The sequence below is a fragment of the Anastrepha obliqua genome, chromosome 3 (genome assembly GCF_027943255.1).
Source record: "Anastrepha obliqua isolate idAnaObli1 chromosome 3, idAnaObli1_1.0, whole genome shotgun sequence".
Classification (NCBI taxonomy): Eukaryota; Metazoa; Arthropoda; class Insecta; order Diptera; family Tephritidae; genus Anastrepha; species Anastrepha obliqua.
The window spans coordinates 118,611,688-118,637,403 of NC_072894.1; positions in this window are offsets into that span (position 1 = coordinate 118,611,688).

Below are 25,716 nucleotides of genomic sequence, written 5' to 3' on the forward strand. Positions count from 1 at the left end.
TTTCGTAAACTTTGATTATACTCCAAACTTCAAGACTTACGTTTTATTGTATCAGATAGCATTAATAGATAGAGACTCCATGGGTTAAGGAGCTATAATGCAAATCAAATTAAATTTAGGTTAAATAAAAAAAAAAAGAAGCGCGAGTTCGCTTGTGCAGCTAAAAAGCCATAGCCCTTTGTGCTGCCATCAAACTTGAAAGAGGGCAGGAAATATAAAGGAATAAAAGCGATATTCGAACGATGGCGATTAGAAATGGCATTGGAAAACGTTAAGTGCTTGGACGCAACTTCAGTAGTTAATATCATCGATATCGATATCGACCAAATATTCACAATACGCGAAATCTTGGAAAAAACCCATGAAAGGAGAATCGGCAGCCGCCATCTTTTCGTCGACTCCAAAGCTGCTTTCGACATTACGAAAAGAAGTTACCTATAGATGACTCAAAGCTCGATGTGGAGTGGGCGGAGGTGTATATTCCGAGCATCTGGGGATCTCCTTCAGTTTTCGACTTCCTCTCAGGCTGAACTGATGGCAACAATGAAAGCCGTGACACTGGTACAGTGTGATTCGATACCTGGAGATGATATCTACATTTTCACTGATAGTCAGGCGGCGACAAAATCACTCACAAAACAGTATCCAAGGTATCCATGAAATTTCTTAACGAAATGGCTGAGTCATTTCGCCTAATGATAGCATGGGTTCCTGGCCATTGCAACATTGAGGGGACTGCAGAGCCGATGAACTAGCGAGAATCGGTACCAAATTGACTGAAGTGTATATAGACAGTGATATATGTAGGTATACCCTTGCAAACATGTGACTACGTATCCGCGAGGAAAATGTAAAAGTAGCGAATGAAAGATGGCGTAATGAAGCCACTTGCAAAATCGCCCGACAGATGTGGCCGGCTCTCAATGCTAAACGCACGGAACTTCTACTAAGAAGAGATAAGCATTGTCTTAGCACATTGATTTCAGTTATTACGGGGCACTGCTTAATCGGTAGGCACGCCCAGAGAATGTGTGTGCAAACAAATGACTTCTGCAGAAGTTATAAAGACGAGGACGAGTAAGAGACGATCCCTTCTGTGTCACTGTCCTGCTCTATCTAGACGTAGACCCGCTATTTTGGGCGGACATTTCTTTAATGAATTAGAAGATCTCGGCTCTGTCGAAATTAAGGACCTTATGAAATTCTTATGAGAAGTACACATTGGTTTCAGGAGGGACAAGGGCTAGTTCCCCACGCGGCATCACAATGGGCCATAAGCCTGAATGTGTCCTACAGTCGACAACCGCTTCAACCTAACCTAACCTTCAATATAATAACAAAACCGATCTTATCACATCATAGATTAAACATATTTTGAAAAAATCGAATTTATTTTTGGTCTGCTATTTTCGTGTTCGCAACTGTACTTGGTAAAATTTGACGAATTCAAAATGGCAAATGAAATATTTTCAAATTAGTTTGCAAATTGCACATTTTCGGTAAGAACTAACGGATTTAAAAAAAAATATTGCCACCTTTTGAACTTCAGCCATAGACATGTATTCAGCCCATCAAAAGGAATATTACTCATTTTGCTTGATCTTTTTTAGCGTTAACGCGGTCGTTAGGGGGTTCTTAGAAGAATTGTACAATACTTTCAATAAAACGTTCTTCAGTCCAAAATTACTGTTACTTATCATTTAAAAATCTTTTAAAAAATCCAAGTGTTTGAATTGTTTTAACTTTACCAACAAATTTGTTCCCAGAACTTTTATTCCAAATTATATTCACTCTACTTTTACTCCTCACTATGCCCATTAATATGTCCATCACTAATTTGTTATATGCTAATTACTAAACTAGGTGTGATTTATCGAGACGCTAGTAAAAATATATTCGAATATGCAATTAATTACCATAAACCCTTTCGAGCCGCCTTAGATAAGTCATAAAACTGCATTTGCAACGCCTTATTTTTAATCAATTTTACACAGTCAATTTTCACACACCAATGAGTAGTGCAGCGGAACAGGGGATTGCAGCAGACGCACACACATAGACGTATACCGTATGCGCTCATGCCAAAGCTACGCACGCAATGCGACATTCACTCCACTCAGTGCTTTTCTGCACCCCGTTTGCATATCTCAATGTCATGCTTCAGTGACCGTGTCAAATGTCACATATCATAACAATTTGAAGGAGAACGCAAAAAAAAAAATTAAGAAATTTTTGACACCAAAAAATTCCCGCACATATTTAATGAAGTCTCCCTATAGCTGAAACGACTGTATGCCACACCATGAAGAGGGAGAACTGTTCAGCTTCAATGCAGCTACATATGGATGTATGTAAGTATGTACACTCTGTTGCACCTTGAAACGGCAACAAACCAAACACATCTCCGCCTTTGGCTTCTTTCTCGATTGCGCCCTTTTTCAAGGCGTCTTCACCCCTTTATTTCTGGCATAACTACACAAACGAGACTTCAAACACATACATACAAACATTTATACCAATATATATATATATATATGTATGTATTTATATATGTAGCTATTGCTTGTGTGCTTAGAACTGCCACTAATGAGGTGCGGCAAATTTGTTCTATCACCTAGACCTAACACTTGAGTAGTATTCTGCACCGAAAAAAGTATCGCTGCGTGTTTGCTGTCAATAAAGACTTATATTTTATGACTGCATTTCCGTTGCGCATCACTTCTAATTTATAAAAGTAGTTGTTTGTATATATTTCGGAATTTTGTATCAAGTTTTTATGTACGAACTCGTGATTACTTGATTACTAAGTGGAAGAAGGGGAGTGATGTCCAGACTACTTATAAAAATTTTCTAACATTTATCATAGCAAATATTCTAATTCGGGTCAGTTATTCTTGAAATGTCGTGATAATTATAAATAATGCAGTATTTAGTAATGAAGGAGTTCAATGATATTTTTTTAACTTTTTTTTTTAGAATATTCGAACAACCGGTGAATTCTTAAATTCAGTAATATGGGCTTTTTTAACAGCTTAAGAACTTAAAATAATAACATATATATATAGTTAGCGCGTACACCGAGTTGGGTGTTTGGCCGCGCTCCTTCTTCTATTTGTGGTGTGTCTCTCAATGTTGTTCCACAATTGGAGGGACCTACAGTTTCAAGCCGACTCCGAACGGCAGATATTTTTATGAGGAGCTTTTTTTCATAGCAGAAAAACAATCAGAGGATTGCCAATGCTTGCCGAGGGGTGACCGCTATTAGAAAAAAGTTTTCTTCATTTTGATCTTTCACCAAAATTCAAACCTACGTTCTCTCTCTGAATTCCGAATGGTAGTCACGCACCAACCCATTCCGCTACGGCGGCCGTCGAAACAGAAATATTGACGGAATGATTTTTTTATATTATAATCTAGTAGATTTCATTTATTATGGCATTTCTTTTTCGAATAAGATATCCGGTAGTGCAGAACATAAAAACAAGATTACAACTGAAATTAATTAAAGAATATTTGCCACAAACCGATGCTAGATTGCGTTACAAACACACCTAAAATGTCGCATTCTCAAAAACTCAATGTTTCTGAGCGTAAGATAATACGAAAAATATTTGGTGCTGTTTGCAAAAACGGCATTTGAAGAATACGATTCAATCACGAGCTTCAAAAACTTTATAACCAACCGGATATTATCACGACAATAAAGCTTAAGCGTCTACGATGGGCTGGTCACAGACGAAGCATACCCACCGAAGAAAATCCTACTTGTTACGTGTAGAAGAAGTAGAGACAAAGGAAGATCAAAACTCCAATGGTTGGATGGCGTAGATCGGGACGCTAAGCTATTTAGTTTAGATTGCTGGAGAACTCCAGCGAGGGATAAAACGAACTAGAGGCAAATATTACATCAAGCCAAGACCCATGCCGTGTTGCTGAGCTAACAATAATGATGATGGTGAAGCTGTGCGACATACGAGGTGTGCCCAAAAAGTATCGCGAATTATGAATTTTTGCAAATTACGTATATTCGATATGTTGATACTCATGTCTCTCACTCATGCCGACGAGTTCGGCCATTTTAGAATATTCAGTTAATAGTTAACAGCTGCTTTGCTTGCAGGTGTTTCGCCTCGTCTTTGATTTTTATCTATTCAAAAAGATGGTTCAAACATGTATCAAATTTTGTATGAAAAACGAAATTAAGTGCGCAGATGCATTCCGAATGTTGACTGTGCCATACGGAGAAGCTACTTTGCACCAAAGCAACGTTTATCGGTGGTACAAAATGTTCTCAGAAGGCCGAGAAGATGTGAACGACGAAAAGTGTGCCGGACGCCCGAGCACTTCAACAACAGACGAAAAAATTGATGAAGTGAAGAAAATGGTATTGGCCAATCGTCAAATCACCGTTAGAGAAGTTGCTGAGGCCATTCGATTTTTTTCAATGATTTGGGCATGAGACGGGTCGCCGCAAAATTCGTACCAAAACTGCTCAATTTCGACCAAAAGCAGCATCGCATGAACATTTCTAATGACGTCGAAACCAAATGACCAAAAAATCATCTCAATGGAAGCTGCCGCACGAACCAAGACCGAAAAAAGCGCGCCAAGTTCGGTCGAATGTAGAAGTTTTGCTTAACGTTTTCTTCGATTCCAGAGACGTTGTGCATCATGAGTTCTTGCCACAGGGTAAAACGGTCAATAAGGAATTACTTGTAGGTTTTGCGCAATTTGCGTGAAGCAATCCGCCAGAAACGCCCGGATTTGTGGAAGAACAGAAATTGGTTCCTGCATTACGATAACGCCCCTGCTCACACATCGTTGCTTGTGTGCGACTTTTTGGCCAAAAGCAACGCACCAATGATACCACAGCCACCGTTTTCCCCAGATCTGGCCCCCTCTGACTTTTTCTTGTTCCCGAAACTGAAGAGGCCCATGAAAGACGCCGCTACGCTACGATTGACGAGATAAAGACGGCATAGAAGGAGGAGCTGAACAAGATAAAAAGAATGATTTTTTGAAGTGCTTCGCAGATTGAAAAAAATGTTGACGCAAGTGCTTAATATCTCATGGGGATTACTTTGAAAGGGGCAAAATAGATATTAATGAATAAGTAAATAATTTTTGAAAAAAAAAAACACAAAATTCGCGATACTTGTTGAAAACACCTCGTATGTCCACCGTGGACGCGAGTTGCATGGTCCATTCGATCAGAACTATTTTAAATCTGGTCGTGTGGTGCCAATGGGGGCATAAAACTATTGTTAAGTGCGTTGCCGTTTTGTTGTGCCGTCTTGTTAGAACCAAATGTCGTCAATGTTTAGCTGATTAATTTTTGCAGACAAAAAATGCTGACTGAATTTTTGTCTCGATAGCGCTCGCGATTCACGGTAACGCTTGTCTCTTTTTTATTTCGAAAGAAATAAGGACTATTGATACCGCCTGGGCTCTCTCAACTGCGCGAATAGATTTATTTATTTTTTTTTTTAAGAAAATTTTCACAATTTGGAATCTTTGTAAAAAATTAATTACGAGTACTTTTTTTCAAGCCTTTGGATCAATTTTCTTAGTTAATGGTGAACGCATTTTCATTCCCTCAGCTGCTAATTAAACTCATAGGAATTAGATTTAGCTCAAGGCTTGTTGCTCCTTCTTTTAAATTTTTGTTTTCGAATTTTTTTGAATATGTGTGCAAACAGCAAATCAGCCAATGACTCCCGTTATAGTGTTATTGTCCATCTTTGAGTCGTCAGTATAAATATGGTGACCACTTTCATCTGATATGACTCTGGTCTGCCAGTCCTGACATGACATGACCATGCACGACCACCATTCGGAAACCGTGGTTCGAAATAACAAGTCGTATAATGCCAAACTTCCGAGTGCATATCTGCCATGAAAAAGCTCTACAAAAACTATTTGCTCAGCTTAAAACTGAAGGTCCTTCCATTTGTGGAAAACATCAAGGCGCACGCCATAAATAGGTGGGGGAGCTCGGCCAAACACCCAAAAAGGGTGTAAGCGCCAAATGTGAAAAAATTATTATGTTGAGAAAGTTGCTGGACGCCTGAGGAATTGTGGTGGAGACAAAATCGTCTTCTGAGGAACAGTCCCACCTCCGTGAGGAGTTCTTGCAGCTATTGAAGGAACTACATCTTCTAAAAACTGTTAAGCTATCATTAATCTCTAAACATTTAAGCTGGAAAAAAGTTTACATGAATTTGTGAACTATTACAAATATTTTAGGATCGAACTATCTCCTTTTAGGAGACGAATTGAGGGAATTATAAAGTAAGGTAAAATCGTATTTTCAAGTTTTTTCTCCATCGCCGATATTCACAGCAAAGAACAAGCAGGAGAGCTGTCAAAGTAAATTACAAATGCGCCATGGAAACAGGGTAGGTTAGGTTATGGTGGTAGTCGGACTGCACGACCAACTCACTTGGATCTTGCAGGCCTGTTGTGATACCACTGTGCTACACGGGAACCTCATTTATCTTCCTTCGTGGAACCATTTTGTAGCTTTGATGCCAACCCCACGCCAAACAGTTCTGTAAGAGAATTAAAAAAGTATTTACCTAGACAACCTGTTCTGATTTTAGCTAGGCCTGGACAATTGCAATTTCTTCCTCTTCCTTATCTCTGCAACTTCTGCAATATTCATGGGAGAAAACTCCTAGTCTCGAGGAATGCCTGCCAAATAGCCAGTGACCGGTTAAACAAGCCACGACCTTCGAGATATTGTCTCTTGAGAGCCTAAGCAATTCCTTTGTTCTTTTCTTGTTTATTTGCGCCCATAGTAGCCTAGCTATTAGACACGTATCTTCAGTTCTCCATGACCTATTGGACTCTTGGATAATGTGGTTTTTTATTATTAGTTTACGCGTGGCCATGAGTACTTTTATCACTGCAGAGTTGAAGAGCAGTACCTTTTCTGGCTAGCTCATCAGCTTTACAATTTCCCTCAATATCTTCATGTCCCGGAACCCGGAATAAGGCTGACCTTGAATACGTCATTAATATAATTTAGAGCCGCCCGGCATTTCTGTGCAACCTTCGATCTTAGTAAAGCCGCATTCATTGATTTGATGGCCGCCTGGCTATCCGAGAATATATTTATAGTCGTTTTTGTTAAGGCGTGCGTATTTACGTAGATATGTAGGCACTTCTTTTATAGCTCTGCCTGATAGACGCTGCAGTAGTCTGGTAGTCGAACGGATAGTTCCACTCCTAATTCCTTCGAGAAAACTCCATAGCCAATCTTATCGTCTAGCTTGGAACCATTTGTATAAAAATTTAATTCCCCCCCCCCTTCTCCATGGCCTTGGTGTCCGCCACTCCCTTCTTGACGGTATACTCGTCTTGAAGAGCCTTTGAAAGGTGATTCTAGGGATAAAGTAGTCTATTTCTTGTTTGTGACTATTCAGAGAGTGCAAAATAGAAGCGTGGCCAAATCACCGGTCTTTCCATACCACCATACTTTTGAGTCTGAGCGTCGAGGCGGCGGCCACGTATTTCCAACGCTTTCTTTGGGGTAGTCCCTAAAGCGCCAGAGATGCATTAAAAAGCTGGGAAACAGGGTAATTCGCGAATTATTTAGAGGGCTCATTCCCCTGCAATGAGAACTTAGCATTAGACTATGTTACTTATTCGAAAAAAAACGAAGAAGTAGTTCATCTCTCAAAAAGTTACAACTAATAAAATGGACTTTTTCATCTTATGACTTCACGCTTTTAATTTTTTGGCGATATGTACCACTTAGCACCAGAAGACTGAATACTCTAATTTAAAAGTATGTATCTCAAAACATTTCAAAAACCTATCACTCATTCGTATACCACTCTTCAATTTACATACCATGGCCACATGAGCACATAATTTTTTTTTAGATAAGTAAGTATGTATGGACACTTAAAGTATATTTAGCACAAAGTTCATTACCGTCACATTTTCATCACATTTCACTCGCACCTACTTAAAAACACATTATTTTCTATGAAAATCTCAATGCTTTTGTCGTGCACCTTTTGCCCCATTGTACGGCACTTCGTCTGCTTCTATGTTTAGATTATTATTCCCTCATAAAATATGTTTAATTTTCCAAATTTTTGTATCCATGAAATTCTTGTTGGATTGCGTGTTGACAATTTGTTGAAAATCGTTTGGAGTTGGATTATAAATAAATGTCACCGAACAAATGCCAATGAATTTGTTGTAAAGTCTCTCGTGGATTTCGTAATTTTTATAGATACTTTAGCAGTTGAGGGCTTTGCTAAGAATATTTAAGCAGTTTTTATAGTTAACTTCCCGATAATATTATTTATCCTGTGTCAAGGTTACTGCACTTAAAATTCTCACATACATACCCTTTGAAGACGAACGTGGTCCTACTTGATGACTATATTCAAACAGTGCCAGAGTAGCACTCTGATAGGCGAAGCTTCTTTCACCATCATACAGCTGCTAGCTTTGCAAGACTTGTATGATCATGCTGATGTTCAAATTATTTCTGTTAATTGTTAAAATACTGCTAAAAATAGGACAGTTTCTAAGCTGTCGTTGCTAAGGTCATACCTAAGTAATTCCTTCATCATCATCGAGCTAGAGTTTGAAGGGATACTTCAACCCTATGAAATAATTAATAGCTTTATACCCCTTCTAAGGTCCAAGAATCCTGCGAAATTTCACCATTTACGCTATTCGAAATAATTTCTCAAATCTCTAATCTGAAAACATAGGAAAGAAAGCTCCGGTTTTAACCTGATAACAGTTAAATTTTTAAAAAACTTAACACCTTTCGCATTAGGTAAAGTATCATTGATCATGAAGAAGGCATGAATTCATCATAAAAAAATGTATAGCATTAGAAGGGGAATTCCCGGAAATTATAATAAAAAAATGCGGAAAAAACGGCAAATGATGCTACCTCTTATCGCCCAATCAATTTACTTCCATTGTTGGGAAATTTTTTTGAGAAGCTATTTGCCATCCGCAAAAAGGATCATAAAAGCCATACCTACACACCAATTTGAGTTTAGAGAAACTCATAGTACGATAGATCAAGTCTATAGACTAGTACATCAGGGTGGGCCATATAGCGTTTGCTTTTTGAACCACCTATTTTTTTGAGAATGGTAACACAAATGACAGGTCAAATGTGCTCATAATTTACTTAAACGTTTGACATTTACGAAATGGGACGCTATACGCTTGAACAAAATTGGGAAATATTGGAAACCTATTTCCAAAGTGGTGAGTCTTCTTCTTCTTCCGCGGTTACAGTAAATGGCGAGCGTTACCGTGACATGCTCAACGAGTTTTTGTTTCCAAAAATTGAAGAGGATGACATGGACGACGTTTGGTTTCAACAGGACGGTGCAACTTGTCACACTACCAAAGTTACACTCGAACTTTTGGCTACCGTTTTTGAAAACCGAATAACCAGCCGAAATTCCGATATCAATTGGCCGCTTCGGAGCTGTGATTTAAGCCCGTTGGACAAATGCCGTGCCGGGGGAGCCGTTAAGGACAAATGCTATGTGAACCATCAAGAGGCGATTGATGCTTTAAAACACGAAATCGAAGTTGCCATTCATGAAATTGGAGCCCAAACAATCGAAAATTTGCTTAAAAATTGGGTCGATCGAATGGCCCACTGTAAAGCCAATCGCGGCAGTCATTTGAACGATATTATTTTTCATTCATAAATGACAATGTTCAATCTTCAAAACAAAAAAAAAAGTTTGAAAAAATATTGATTAGTTTTTTTTTTATAGCCGATTCAAAAAGCAAATTTTACATGGCCCACCCTATACAATAGAAGAATATCTGAATTCGTTTGCTCCGCCATTTCCTCGATGTCAAACCGGCGTTCGACAAAGCCTGGCTCGAGGAACTAATCTGCATACAAACTTAAAAAGATGCAGTTTATAGGTCTACTAGAAGCCTACATCAATGATCGGTATTTTCGAAAAAAGCATAGGCATAAAGACACTGAAGATGAAAAACTCATACGGATTTAGACGAGTGCGTAAGATAACTTAGTATAAGCTAAAGCTTGCACATTTGTCATAGATATATTGCGAACACTTACACTTTAGACCATTAAGGCGAATCCATTGATTGAAAATGTTGAAATGTATACCTATCAACAACCGACCCCAAAAACTCACAACTTGTACATACATACATACAAAGTGAATAAGAAGCTCACTTGAAATCAACCCCCCTCCCTGCTTTTGCTTTTTGCTTTTGGTTACTGAATCCGGATTTCTGTATTATGATTATACAATTAGGCTTACTGAACATAATCTTTTATTTCCAAAAATCCAGCTGTTTGTGCACTTACTTTAATAAATGTTCTTCCAACCGACCTCAGGCGAAAATTCCACAAAATGACATAAACCATGAAAACACCTGGAATTTTTGGCGGAACAAACAGATCACTTTTGCGGTACACGAAAGAATTATGCATATCTTCCAGCTTTTCAGAAAGCAAAACAAAATATGTATAAAATGAAGTTGAGTGCAGCCAACGACTTGGCTTTGCACCAGAAATCATTTGCGCTTATCTGACTTTTGCCACAGTCAAACATAATTCGTCTCAAGCAGCAGCAGCAACAACAATAAATATAGCAAAAGCGGAGATGCAAGCTACACGTGCAAAAGAGCTGCATACATACGTATATGTGTGCATGTAGGTGTAGCAGCAGACCTTGCATGTTGCAAAATGTATGAGGATGGAATTTTACCTTCAATTCACCTTCGGGGGCAATGCGCTTTACGCGCATTTAAACCAAAACGCGAACTTTAACGACGACGCGCAGGTATTTCTTTGTAGACACTGGGCAAGCGGACTGAGGAGCCAATGCCTGAATGCGAAGTGGTGGAAGGAAATATTGTACCATCGCTCATCCGGCAGGTGCAAAATTCGCACCAACTGGAGTAAACTTGTGGTAGGCAGCAGCCAACGAGACAAGCAAAGAGCTCAAGCAACTCAGATAAAAACAAAAGCAAAACAAATACTGCAATAATAAACTGCAAGACGGATTGGTGGGCAGACGGATAGACGGTCAGACGGCAATAAGATGGTCAAATAGACATGCACAGTTCGTGTACATGCAGAGCTTGTGAGACTAAGTCAGAGTTGTAAAAAAAGTTTACGGCATGGCATTCAAAGTGTTGTAAATCGAGAAGTAATAGGCTAAAGGCGGGGAGGCAAAGGGCAGGAACGAATCGTGAGTTTGATGGGTGTTAAGTCCAGCATTGCTTGAGACTACTGAAATAAATGGACGAATTGAAAACACCATTTGATGTTTTAATATTTTTTTCGTATTTGACACTTTTTAAGCTCTCAAAATTTATATAATTCGATGAAGTTATGAAGTCTGCAAATTTTACTTTTCGGGATCCTCAGCATATTAAGCATCCAATTTGGCTGTATTATAGCCTTTATAATATAATGCAAAGCAGGGCTTTACGTTGGGTCTGAAACTCGCCTCATAAAAACCACTTACAATATACGTATGTGCAGGATCCGGCACTCGAAGTGTAACCAATTAAAAAGGACATAAATTTAGTTTTGAACATTTTATTTTATTCAATTCAAAGTAAAAAATGTGTGAAAATAATTCAAAATTGAGATTTCATTTAACCATGGCCTTGAGACGGTCCAGCCGACTCGCGGACTATGGCTTTTTTCAGCACCTCGAGACTGGTGAATATTTCAGTTCAGGCCTTGCTCTCCAAAATGGCCCAAAAGAATAATCCATCGGGTACGCGTCTGAGGTGAATTTGAAAGCCATTATGTGGATGTTATGAAGTTCGAAACGTTGTTTTTTAGCCTTTCTTGGTTCACTCGAGTTTTGTGAGATGGTGCCGAGTCCCGTTGAAACGTCCATGGTCTGCCACCGAAATGTTTGTCTGCTCACGGCTTCAACGCAACCTCAAAAACACTTTTCCGATTATATTTCGCATTTACCTTGACGCCAGGCGCGGTGTAACGATTGGATAGCGCCCATCTGCGGTTACAGTGGCCCAAGCCATTAGCTGTGGCGGGTGCTGCCTCCTGGTGGCCAATCGATGACTCAAATTCTCGTATGAAAAGTCGGTCAAATACTCGTAAACCCTATCGTTTTGGGAGTTCCCAAATTGCTCAATTTGAACAATTGTCTCGTCAGAAAACACAATGTTGGGAAATTTGTCGCTTTCGGCTAAGCGAAGCAACTCCTTCGCTTTCTCAAGTCTGACTTGTTGCTGCTTTGGTGTGATATCATCCGCCTTTTGGATCTTGTGGGGCTTGACTTTGAGATCATTTTTCAGTATGCGGCGGATACAACGGTCAGATATTTTCATTTCTTTCGCCATTTGGTTGGCACTTCGTCGGGGATTTCGCTCAAGTCGCTGCTTTACTTTTGAACCTTTTCATGTGTCGTTGCAGTCTTTTGATGATCACCTCCATGACATTTCGCGATGCTACCAGTGTAATTGAAACGAGTAATGGTGCGATAAGCAAAAGACTTTGTTTACTTTAAGGAGCTCGAGCTCACGACAATCGCTGGTTGTGATTTTACAGCCAAATATAATGCAATCACACTATTACGTTTCAAATCCTTACAGATTTTCTCTTTTCGCGTTTATTCTTGGCAAAATGATTCGCGCGCTTGTAAACGATACCCTGGACTGTCATTTAGCCAACTAACAGACTGCTGATGCCCATGCATTAGCTGCGAAAGCGGTCTGAAGTTGGTTACACTTCGAGTGCCGGACCATGTATGTATGGTATATTAGGAAAAGAATTGTTTACCTTGATTCTACTCCCAAATTTGTTCTACGACCAAAAAAGAATTCGTCTATTGGGGTCCATCCTTTAATTACTTTTTACTGGCGACTTTTCCACCAATCAGAAACGCAGTGAGGATTCAGCTTTCACCGATCGGAATGAGTGGAAAAAGCGACTGAAATGTAAAAAGCCGCATCACCTCACGCATCCAACTACTCTGGAAGGAGTGTGCAGAGCATCATAACTCATTTTTATATCGCAAAACCCTAAACAAATTGTTCGTTATTAACTTATATTAACTAGCCGCCGTGACCGAATGGGTTGGTGCGTGACTATCATTCGAAATTCAGAGAGTGAACGTCGGTTCGAATCTCGGTGAAAGATCAAAAAATTAAGAAAACGTATTATCTAATAGCGGTCGCCCCTCGGCAGGCAATGCCAAACCTCCGAGTGTATTTCTGCCATGAAGAAGCTCCTCATAAAAAATATCTGCCGTTCGGAGTCGGCTTGAAACTGTAGGTCCCTCCTTTTGTGGACAACATCAAGACGCACATCACAAATAGGAGGAAGAGCTCGGCCAAACACCCAAAAAGGGTGTACGCGCCAATTATATACATATAACTACTTACAACGAAAAAAAAAAATAGAAATTAAAAAATAAAATAAAAAGATTTAATGTATATCCGTGCATACAGGGATTTGAAAATTGTCACGGAGTTTAAAAAGGATAAAAGGGATGAAATATTTACAGATCGATATTATTTCATCTCCTCCTTTAACTTTTCCCTGCTAAAAAAATTGTTAATGTCCTCGCCTCATTTGAAAAAACAAATTTTTTGGTTGAATTTTTTGTTTTTGATTTTTTTTTTCTGCTTTTTTATGTAGATTAAATATTCAAAAATATCATGTGGTCAAATTTAGGGGTTGAAATTTTTACAAAACCAGTTGTTCGAATTCAAGAAGGAATGCGCAATTTAGTTTGTTAGTGATTGTTATACGGTAGAAAACAAGCCACGTTTTTCGAGTTAGCGACACAGATACAGCCGTTTCTACTGAACCGATTTCGATGGAATAAAATTTAATTGACGTAGATGTCATTGTTATTGTGTAAACTACGATCATTCGAATAAAAATTTTTAGTAAATCTCTTCGGAGCTTTAACATAAAAAAGGGTCGAAAAACGGTTTTGCATAGTTCATAGTTCAAACGGTAACGACATTCATACTGAAAATAATCTTTTTTTTTTTTTTGATTTCAGACAACTGTGAGTCCCGGAATCCCTGTCGCCAGAGACATACCTTTTTGTGGAAGGCCATGTTTTGATCCATCTTTTTGAATAGGTAAAAATCGAAGACGAGCCGAAACTCGTGCAAGCAAATCAGCTGTCAACAATTAACTGAACATTCAAAATAGCCGAACTCGTCGGCAAGAGTGAAAGACATGAGTACCAACATATTGCCACAAAAAAATCGAAATTCGAATATATGTAACCTGCGAAAATTCCAAATTCGCGATACTTTTTGAACGCACCTCGTATATCTATCTCGATTCTTTTGTGCTGATCGTTTAAAAATTCTCTGCAAAGTTAGAGGGATGGAGGCTATGTTTAATTAGTAGCATCTGTTGGAAGAACGCATACCAAGTTTCAGCCAGATCGGTATCTTTCTTTGTGTTTGGCATTCGAGTGAATTTTTTTTAATAGCGATTGCCCCTCAGAGACCAATGACAAACACCCTAATGCATTGCTAATCTGCCGAGAAAGAGATTTTAACTTTAACAGCTGCCATTCAGCGGCGATATCATTGAGTCCACATATAGGACTACGAGCATGTAGGCACACATTGCATCTACAGCTAGAATCATTATCGAATCTATGTAACTCTCGGGACTGGTATCTTACCTTTTCCGAGGCTAAGAAAAATTATGAAGGAAGTCTTTTTTACATTACACACATACATTTTTTTGTATTACTATTTAGTTCCGGTTTACAGCTGTTGACCTGCCATTTATACAACACAAAACATTTTGAAAATTTCTCTTTAGAAATCATCCGGGCATGGGAAAATATGGAGTAATGTAAATTTTCTAGATATTTTATGGATTCTTTACCATTTTCTTCCTCCTCAAGTGCACCTGTTCTACATAAATCCACTTGACGCCACAGTCAACTCCTTGCCTCGCCGAAGTGCTTCAAATTATACAAATAAGCGCCTAAATAAACAAATTTGAGAGATTTTCACGGATTAAGTTGTCTGGAAATCAGCTGGCATTGTTTTGAAAAAGTCGATTAATAGACGACAGCAATTCACACGGCGACGGAAATCTTGACCATCACCATCGTCTACAGGAAGATGCCGCCAGTACATACATATGGATGTGTATGTGAGCATATATAATATCTAAGCCTATGACGTTCAAATATTCACACATACTTACACACATATATACACTGCTGCATGTGGCTATGCATATGAGTTCCATATATCCAAAGGCACGAAAAACAGCAACTTCATTATGCAAACAATCAGCAAAGGTGGAAATAAGCAGAGAAAAATATATGCACAAAACACAAAAACACTCCGAAAAAGGGTCGAACAGATCAACGAAAAAAGATGCAATACAAACAAATAAGAAAGAATATAACAGCTGCAATATTCAACGCTCAGTGTCTGATCATTAGGTTTTGGGTTTGTCGTAAATCGCCATCGAGAATCACGCGAGCCGATCATCTTGCGCACGATGCGTTGTGCGCGCTGAAGATGCACCTTTTGCGCAAGCGCAAATGCCAAAAATCGCCAAGTCATTGTGGACAGCTAGAACAGCCAAGAAGAGATCCAGAGTTTTTATCGCTTGTTATTTATTTTTTGTTTTTCTTGTTTTTTTTTTTCAATTAAAATGAAATTCGAACGAAACTCGACAAAAATACTTAAGTAACCGCTTGGCGCTGGGCGTAAGGTGGTTCGAAAAGTGCAGCTAAAGGCGTTCAGTAAGGCCTTCTTTGTTGTTTTGCTTCTTCTTATTGTGCGCTCCACCCTTAAAGGTAGTCAATTCACTGCTTAGAGTGCACTTTTTAACACTTTTTGATATTATTTAACAGATTTGTGTTTTTTAACCCAACGCGTGCTATGTTAAGTAGTTTTTTTTCGGGATGAGCCTCACACCGGCAGCTACGAACTAAACACTTCTCCGCATCTACTACTCTCCCCGTGGAGCTGCTAATAATACCCTCTCACGGCGCTAGTAAGCTCACCAGGTGTGTGATATTTAGCAAAAAAACGAGAGCCCTGGGCGGCTGAGAAGACTGTGCTGAGATGATTCCACCTAATTCTTCAGACAGCGTCTGCAGAAGTAATCCCAAGTACCATCGCATGGACACCTAACGGACAATGTTCGGTAGCCTTAGCGTAGCTTTGTTAGCTAAGGATTTCGCGACTTTGCATGTTAGCCCAGCGCTCTCTGTATTAACGCGAGGCCCATCTTTCCAGGAGTAGACCACACGTTCTCAAGGGAACTCCAATCCCCTCGATTTGCGATGAAACCGTCTCGAGGGCCTCCTGTCTAGACATTTCATCAGCTCAGCAGTTTCCCTGCTGCTGTGACCGGTTACCCAGATGCGTCTAATATCGAAGTATTCGAATGCTATTGAGAGAGATTCAGGTATTACTAAAACCCAAACGATGAACCCAAGGCCTTAATTGCAGTAATTACTGAAGTAAGCAACCAATCCACTGCTTCCTTAAATGCGACTACCTCCCATAGAAAAGCATTGCACTGGATGGAGAGCTCCTCGCAGAATACTCCCCACCTACTCTCCCGTCTATTTCACAACTAGATTTAGATAACGCTGCATCAGTTCCATCAGAGTATCTACAGACTTCCCTCTTACCAAGCTCCGTCATCCGAGTAAGCAATACTTTCAGGACCCTAGATATTCCCGAGTTAGTTGTATAAATTTTTCTCCATAGTTCGTTCTAAAACAAAATTTACATGATTCCGGAGTATTCTAAAGGAAATATTAAAGCGAATATGGTGGTGTAAGTTGAGCGAGCCAATCGCTTCATATAAAATGACCAAAATAAGTGTCAATTGAAAGGATCGTTTTTCTAAAGGTTCTTTCAAAAAACGCGCCTAGATGGTGTTTTAAAATAAAATATGTAAAACTTCAGATTATTTCCGGTTTCACTATTTTTATTCAAAATACGGCTCTTAATGGGAAGAATTACATCATTTAAATGCCTACCATGAGCACCTCTAGCCTGTAGAGAAATAATAATTTTTAGGACTTGCTCACAAATCATCGCATTGAACTCGGCTAAATGTTGTGTTTCAGCTCGGGAATCGTTGTTGGCCAATTCGCATAGACTTTACTTTTCAAAAAACGGTAGTCTGGTCTGTCAGTCCTTTTTCTATCCTCGACAGAATAAGTTTCTCGAAGTTTTTCCCCAACCTTTGAATTGTCGACTCGTTCAGACGATTAATTCCTCTTCTTATAGCAGGTTTCTCGAACAGAGATCATCTTGATGAAAAGGTAATCGATATATGGAAATCATTGAACGAAAGACCAAATAAAGACTATATCACTTTTCTACTATTATTTCTACGAGCCTATTTTAAAATATTATTTCATATTTTGTGTGAAATAGTGAAGTCCGTGATTACTAAAGTTTGGAGGTTATAAATTAGTTTGACACATTTAAATATTTCTTAGCACATCATTTGAACAGCAAAACGTTTCAAATATTCCCATCAAAAAGTGCATTGTGTTGAAAATGTTCAATACTATGTTTATTTTACACTAATTTATTTATAGATTTCCTTTATTATACCAGCCGAATATTTCGCTGGCTCATGATCCAACCGCTTCGTCCGGTCGTCAAACGGCCTCAGCATGATCTTCACCTGTCAGCGCGCGACGACGACGTGTTGATACCACAGGTAACACATTACTATAAGTGCGGCAACAACGAGTTCACACTTCGACCTAAGGCCAAAAAAATCGAAAGACAAAAAAAAAAAAACAAAGACACAATTATGAAGAACAATAGCAACATCAGCAAAACAATTCAACCACTTCTACGTCACTGTAACATCAAAGTTCCAACATACATATCTACGTTGAGTATGCAACCATATTCAAGTGGACACAGTCCGATTGTTCACAGCGCCAACTGAATGGATTTAAACGGTCAATCTTGCGACCACCAAGCATTTGCCGAAGTCTGGCTGCCAACGAGGTGAAGGTGCAGTGTTGGTGTCCATATTCCCGGAACTGGCACAAATCAAGACTCTTCGCGGAAGAACAAGCAACAGCAAAGCACGTCTGCTCATGCATGTATGTATGTGTGTAAGTATGCATTGCACATATGCACCTTCCAGTGAAAAGTTACACTACTCAGCAAACGTTCTAGTTCATGAACTGGTAATTTGATGGCTGAACTCATACTAGTTCGAAAGTGAGTGGGATTGTTCCAGAAATTAAAAATTAGAGCTGCACGCAAAAAAAACCCTTCTATTAAATAATAATATTTTAAACTTTAAGAATACAGGCAATGTGCATTATGCGAATTTAAATTACTTCAAAGATTGCCCATGCAATATAAAAAAATATTTAAATAAACGATACAAACAAATTGAATAACATTATTGACATTAAATTGACTGGTTTATTTTATATCGAATCTGCCATAAGGCAGCCAGCTTCACTTATTAATACTGTGCCTTAATGTGCTCGTTGAATTAAAATAACTTAACCCACAAATTTTTTCAGCAAAAGGCGAGAATTCTAATTTGATTTCACTACATATAAAGGGTCCGCCATATAACTTTACGGAATTAAAAATGCTATAAAAAAGAAACTACTCAATATTTTTCCTAACTGTTTTTTTTATTTTGAAGTACAATCCTTCCGGTTAATGATGGAACACAACTTCATTCATATGGCTGCCTCGCCTAGCATACCAAGGTCTTTACGCAAAATTCGTCTCAATGATGTCTCCGAAATGTCCAATTGTTGAGAACGACGGTGAACTGATGTACCTGGTGATTCACGAACACTCTCGGCCACAGCAGCAATATTTTCGGGTGTACGCACGGTTTTTGATCGGTCACGCGTTGGTTTGTCAATAACGAACGCAGTTTCTCTTACTTTTTTCGCAAAGTAACGCACATACGCTTCATTCGGTGCTTTTCTTCTTCCCATTGCCGTACGTAATTTTCGTACACATTCTGCAACATTACCATGATTTTCAAAGTAATGTCGCAATATTTCCCAGCGTTCTTTGAGCGTATACACAACCATTTTCGTTCAGCGAAAGAATAAAACTAATTTTCTGTCAAATCAGATGACAGCTAAGTGTTACCATTCTTCAAATAATACCTAGTTCAAATCCGTAACGATAGATGGCGGGCCCTGTATATATATATACATATGTATATATAATTGACGCGTACACCGTGTTGGGTAGGGAGGACCTACAGTTTTAAGCCAACTCCGAACAGCAGATATTTTTTATGAGGAGCTTTTTCATGGCAGAAATACACTCGCAGCATTATGGATGATGAATTTTGCGCCAACTTCTTTGTATAATTATTTCCAAAGGGTCTTTCAAAAGTGACAGTACAGTCTTTGACATTTTTCAGGTAGGCAAAGGTACAATCCCCTCAACTTGTACTTGAGCATTGAGCCATTTGTGTATACATGGATGGGCTCGACATATTTCCGCTCTTATCTTGAGGGTAGGGGTCATGGAATAGCGTGTTAAAATTATTGGAACTTATGGTCAAATTTTAGAACAATACATAGTGATTTTTTTGTGTGGAAATAATCATCCGAATGAGTGTGTGTGTGGGAAATAAAAAACTACTCGCGGACCAAAACGGACAACAACTGCTTGGAGGTGTAAGTAGTTTCCATCTATCACCAAGCTAGGGTAAGCCGGCTAGCAACGCACTTCTTCGAATCCAAATTGCTATTCAATCGTCATATTCTTAGCCTCGGAAGTATATAGACTATATATATATCTTCGGGAAGTGGCTTTTCGACTCTCAGCCCCACATGATTCCTCCGAAAACGCGTGAAGCATGCGTCGGGGCTAACTAGAGCGGGAGACCTCAGCCGGGCTTATCTGAAGTATTTAGATTAGAGACCGGTTGAGGATTTGGCCAGTGCTAGAACCGGCCAATAGAGATAACTGCGGATAAATGGAATGTCGTGTAACCGGCTCCGCCCACAACTTCTCTGAGAAGTTACTTCTGCGTCAGGTGGCAACTGAAAACAAAGAAGAAGTAGATCTCAAGAAAAGAAAGACACATGCTAGCGCGTCCCTCAAAAGCGATGACACAAACAAGAACATGCAAATGGAAATGTGCCACTCAAACAGCAAAAACGAAATAAATATCCGCATAGCAACATGGATCCTGGGTTCCTTAACAGGACGCAGCGCTGAAGTTGCAAAGTAATGAAAGCACGTGGACAATTTATAAACTGTTTACAGGAGACAAAAAGGAAAGGGGCAAAAGCAAAGCTGTTGGGCTATGGAGAAGGAGATTAATTCTGGGATAAGTTGGATCAGATAGTGCAGGATATTCCACAAACAATTGACACGTTGGTAAAATGAATCTCACATTCGAAATATGGCACGGTGGAATGGATTATGGTGACATCAATCAATAAGGCAGGGCCAGGGCGCCTGAGCGCGCGTTGAACACTATTCACAGAGTGTCAATTTTCGTAATGCAATTTAACGATTTGTAAATGTTATTGAGGCGTAAGTCTTTCTATGCTTAAATGTCAATGAATACTAAAAGAAATTATGTATTTAGTTTGACAGTAGTTACGAGTGAACTGTCAAAAAAAACATATTGGAAAAAGTACCTCCAATCTGATCACCCTTTATAAAACAGTTCGTTAACTGATATGCTGCTAATGCAGAGGCTGATGCTTTGCATTTCGTTGGGCAGCGCCGCATTAAAAACACCTAGCATTGAAAATGACGAACTGATTGAACTGCCAATAAAACTAGTGGTAAAGCAATATGAGCTAGCATATTGCACTGCAGGGTACGTACTCCTGCCACATCGTCAAATAGTCGCATCACAAGGCGCGTCTTGATTTGGGCAAACAGTCCCGCAATAGCGGCAACAGCAGCAGCAATGCACTTGAAATGTGGCAACAAACTAACGACACAAAACCAAATAAACCACCAACAAGAACAACGAATACACATACATGATTGTGCTTGTATATGTATAGTTGCAGTTCGCTTGGCACCAGTACATACAAGAAAATCACGGTAAGAAAATCAATTTTCGCTTGTTGTAACAACAACAATATGAACATGTACCACAATGATAACAGTGGCAACGTACAGCTGATTACATTAATGCAGACAGACTTAACTTTATGCAACACTTGACTTAGTCAACTTTGAATTTGAAATAATTATTTGTGTGGTATCCATTTATCCAAGCATTAACATTCAATTTGACTTAAAATATGCACACCTATTCCAGCCCACTGGAACCAAATAGGTTTGTATGCATGGACAAAATTAGTCATCCTATCGGAAGGTCGATGGCTCTATTGAGTTTTTCTTACACACAAACACAGTCTAAGTTTTCCGTAAACAAACGGCCGCCACATCCCCTGTTACGTCAGTAAATCAGCTGATTCCGTCACATTCGCTGAGTGTCGGTTAACGGTCTGATGTTGGTCACACCTTCTGAATTCTTTTACTGTGAATTTGCAGATCAAGGAATGCAAGGAATTTACAAGGAATTTTGAAATCGACATTGAGTTGAATTTTGCTAAGATATTTTGAGATGTTGGCCTATAAAATTACGAGCTAAAATTTATTCACAAGGTGAAGCAACTTAGTCATTTGGAATGGCCACCCTACACGAGTATAACTGCTCTGTATTTTCAAAGGTAAAGGGCTGGAAATTCGTATCTAACCTTAAATTATGGAGAAAATACTTAAGTAGTACGCAATAGAGCAAATATCTGCAAAATATAATATTTCAAAAGAAAACAATGCCGCAACGTCGACCTCTTGCAGCTCTTTATTTTAATTTAAAACTGATAATCACATCCCGTCGAAAATCATTACAAAAGCCGGTACCCAATAGTAGCGCCATATTTCCATAGAATTAACTTTAACCAGAAATTTTGCTTAGAAATGCAATTTCAACTGCATTCCATCCCTCCACCTAAACAAAATTGCTACAATAGAATTTTCATAAAATATTCAGGAAATTTCATTAAAATTGCACCATCACTCTTGCCACTTCACCGCCACGTACATACAACCATCCGAAATTGCTTTGCATCTAACCGCTTAAGCCGTGTTGACAGAATTTTACAGGACTCCAATGCATTTATGCATTATTCTGCAAAGGAGGACGATGGCGTCAGGCAGGCAGTGTGGCAGTAAAATAAAGTAGCCAATTTGCCGCACCCGCACTGTGCACCATCATATCGCATACCACAAATGCAATGGCAAATGTCGGAGTGAGGCAAATAACGTTTGGCTTTCCCCGAAGAAAATGTAGTAGGCGCAAGGGCAGTCGAAGCGGGTGGCAACGAAGTCACTTTGTCTTTGCCAATGGAAATTTATGTACAACATTTTGAGGGTCAGCCGCTAAAATTGGAAAATCTGCGTTGTCGCAACGGCGAACGCGCGCACACTCAACTGCAACATCGCACTGCAGTGGCGGCTGCTGTTGCTGTGCCTGACTGCTAGCATTAGGAGCAGCGCCTCACTTTCACACCTACTCTGCTGTGGCATCGTGTTGATTAACGTAGTTTATTGTTGTTGTTGTTGTTTTTCAATGCATAAAATGTGACTTAGTTGCAAAACTGATTACCATTAATCTAAAACGCTCAACTCCACTCACGCTGGTTCGCTACGCTTGAGCGTGTAAACCGCAAGCAGCAGTAACTCATTGTCAACGGAAGCCACGAAACGGAGCAGCAGCACCCAACGCAGTAGCAGCAGCAACATGAAGGCTACGCAGTCCAGAATGCAGCACACGAGCAAAAAACAGGAAAGCCAATCGACAACTCATGATATGAACCGAGAGCCAACGCTGCTTGCGACAGCATAGATAACGGCACCAACAGCAACTATTTACATATATGAGGTAAGCGCAGCGGTGTATTTAAGCAGCAGCTTTAGCGGATAAAGTTCGTGTTGATATCGTTTATTCACTGCTGTCACTCCATTCAACCCAGCCACTAAATAATAAAAACTAATAAAGAGAAAAAAGTTAAAGAAATTTACAACAACGCATACAAATTTACACTCACTGCCAATTTGTTATTCTTTGTATCCGGTTTTGTGTTCAGCTAGCGCCGGCTTCGTTGATATTCTTGCAAATTGAAACAATTCACAGCAAATTGTTGTAATGACACATGCAAAAATGTTGCACCAGCAACCGCAACAGTACGGAAGACGAGACGCAAGTGATAAAACCACCCAGACGCAGACAAAGGACAACAACAGACGTGGGCAAATAAATGTACTAATGGCAGGGTAGATTTAACCAAAAGCGAAAAGTGCTCAGGGACACTGAAATACACTATTTACGTTATGTTGTTTGGAGAAAAAGAAACCCATTATTTCTGTGTAAATGGTTTAAAACTGTTTTATGGTCGATCTTAAGCCCCTGCTCGATCCTGCGACTACTAATATGCTGGTCAACTTTGATTAATTCTGTGATTTTATCGCCATTTTCGAAGGGGTCTGCCTGTGGGAGGTGCATCTTTAACATCAAAAATGCCTGAACGAAATCGACGAAACCAAAATCGCACGTAAATAGCTGTTACAGTATCGTCACCATAAACACCATTCCGAATTTCACCGTTCACCTGGTTTGCATTTTCGCCTTTATCATAGAAAAACTGTAAAATGTGCCAAATTTTCTCTTTGTTGACTACAATTATTAACACCCTATAACTCACTCCCAGAACAAACAAAAAGTAGCATAAGAATTTTTTTTGGAAAAAGTTATTCCCGAATCGATATTAGGCTTAGGAATAAAAATACAAACAGATCAGAGCTAAAATTGTGATTTTCTTACTGCTTTCAATTTAGATAGGACCTTAGACCTTAGGACTTAAGAATAAAAAATCAGCAGCTCCAAAAATATTTACTTAAATTTATGTCTTACAATCTTGTATAGATGATACCTATACAGCGTTAGCCTTAACTTAAACAAACTCAAGTGGAGTTATATAAGATCAGCTAAGGCAAGCTATGAAAAGTTAAGCTAAATTAAGCTAAGTTAATTTAAGTTAACTTATGTTAAGGAATCAGAGATGGTCGAAATGACAACGCAGATCCAAGAGCACCTTTCAGAAAAAGTAGTTTACTGCTAAGATCCCCGCCGACAAAGAACACACCAACCCTCAATGTAGCGGGAAGCGGATCAACCCGCACTGCGTTCAAAAATGTAAATGCTGATAGCCTTGCAATCGGCAACGGACACAGTAACATCAGCCTTCAGATGAAGGATGCCTCCAATACCGCCATTGGAGGGCTACAATCAACGCAGTACACGCCCACCAGTTCTCTTGCAGTGGCAGAATGGTTCGTCACTCCGAAAAAATAAAAAGATGCTATCGCGGCCTTGGGCTAGGGCACACACAAGCAAACTACAGTGGCCCTGATAGAAGGGATACGTGCATTAGATGCGAGAAACCAGGGCACAAAATAAAAGTATGCAAAAGCAGCCCCCAATTGCATTCACTGCGTAGATGCGAAGCGCGATCGCACTGAGCACCTTCCAGGGTCAAGGAGATACCCTCTAGCTAAGAAGTGATGAGAGTGCTCCAGGCAAATATGCGGACGGATTGCCAAGGGAACTTGGTTCGAGGACGAAACAGGAACGGTCGCATTCTGGCTACCAAGCGGTAGCGCAGTCGCTGTCACACAGCAAGGAGCCAGTCGTTGATACACATAAGTACGTTCAAAATAAACGCTTCACAATGCTAAGCTGCTATCTTACCCCCAGCGACAGTATTGAACAGTTTAGAACGAAACTGGTCCTTATTGAGGATAACGTTCGGGGAATAGCATGAAAGCTGGCTACAAATATGGTGGACCCAGACGTGGGTGAATAGAATTGGTCCTTTATGGATGCCGTTCTGGGCCCTCCCAAAGTAATATAGAAAGCAGTTCCGGGAAAGGTGTCTCCCCAGAAGGAGAGGTGGGATCGTTTTAGTGGTCACACCACACGACACAGTGAATTTGCGTGTAATTAAGTTAAGGTCTGTTTTGTTAAGCTAAGTTGATTTAAGTAAAATTAAGTTAAGTTAGGACAAGACTAGACAAAGATCTTTTATTGAGCATATCATACTGGGATATATATAATAGTACATGCATACAGTCTTAGCAAAAAGTGTTAGGCACCCCATGAAATACCGAATTTTTCATTTTAAACAATTTTTTAGCAATAAATCAGTACTAGTAAAAGGAATTAGTGATAAAAACATTAGTATTTAATAGGTCCAACTTCTGCTTTGATAACAGCAGCAATCCTCTGGGGGCATGCTGCGCACAAGCTTCGCACATTCGGCTGTACTTATGGCGCTCCCCTCGGGAATTAAAGCATTTTTCAGGGCTGTTTGCGAAGTGATGCTGTGTTCTTTAGCTTACGTTTTAAAATAGCCCACATGTGCTCTATAGGGCTTCGATTTGGATTTTGTGTTCTTTCGACCGTCCATGCGACCCACGCAAATGAATATTCCGCCGACATAATCTTAACAGTGGGTTCACGCAATCTGGATGGTATTACTCGGCAAGTCGTCGCCTCACGAACGTCACACAAGGTGTTCAAATACCTGTAGAAAAATAAACAAAATCGCTTAATAAGATTTTATTATTTCCTCAAAATAGGACTAGGGTAAGAAGCTATGATTCTTGATTTTTTAAATA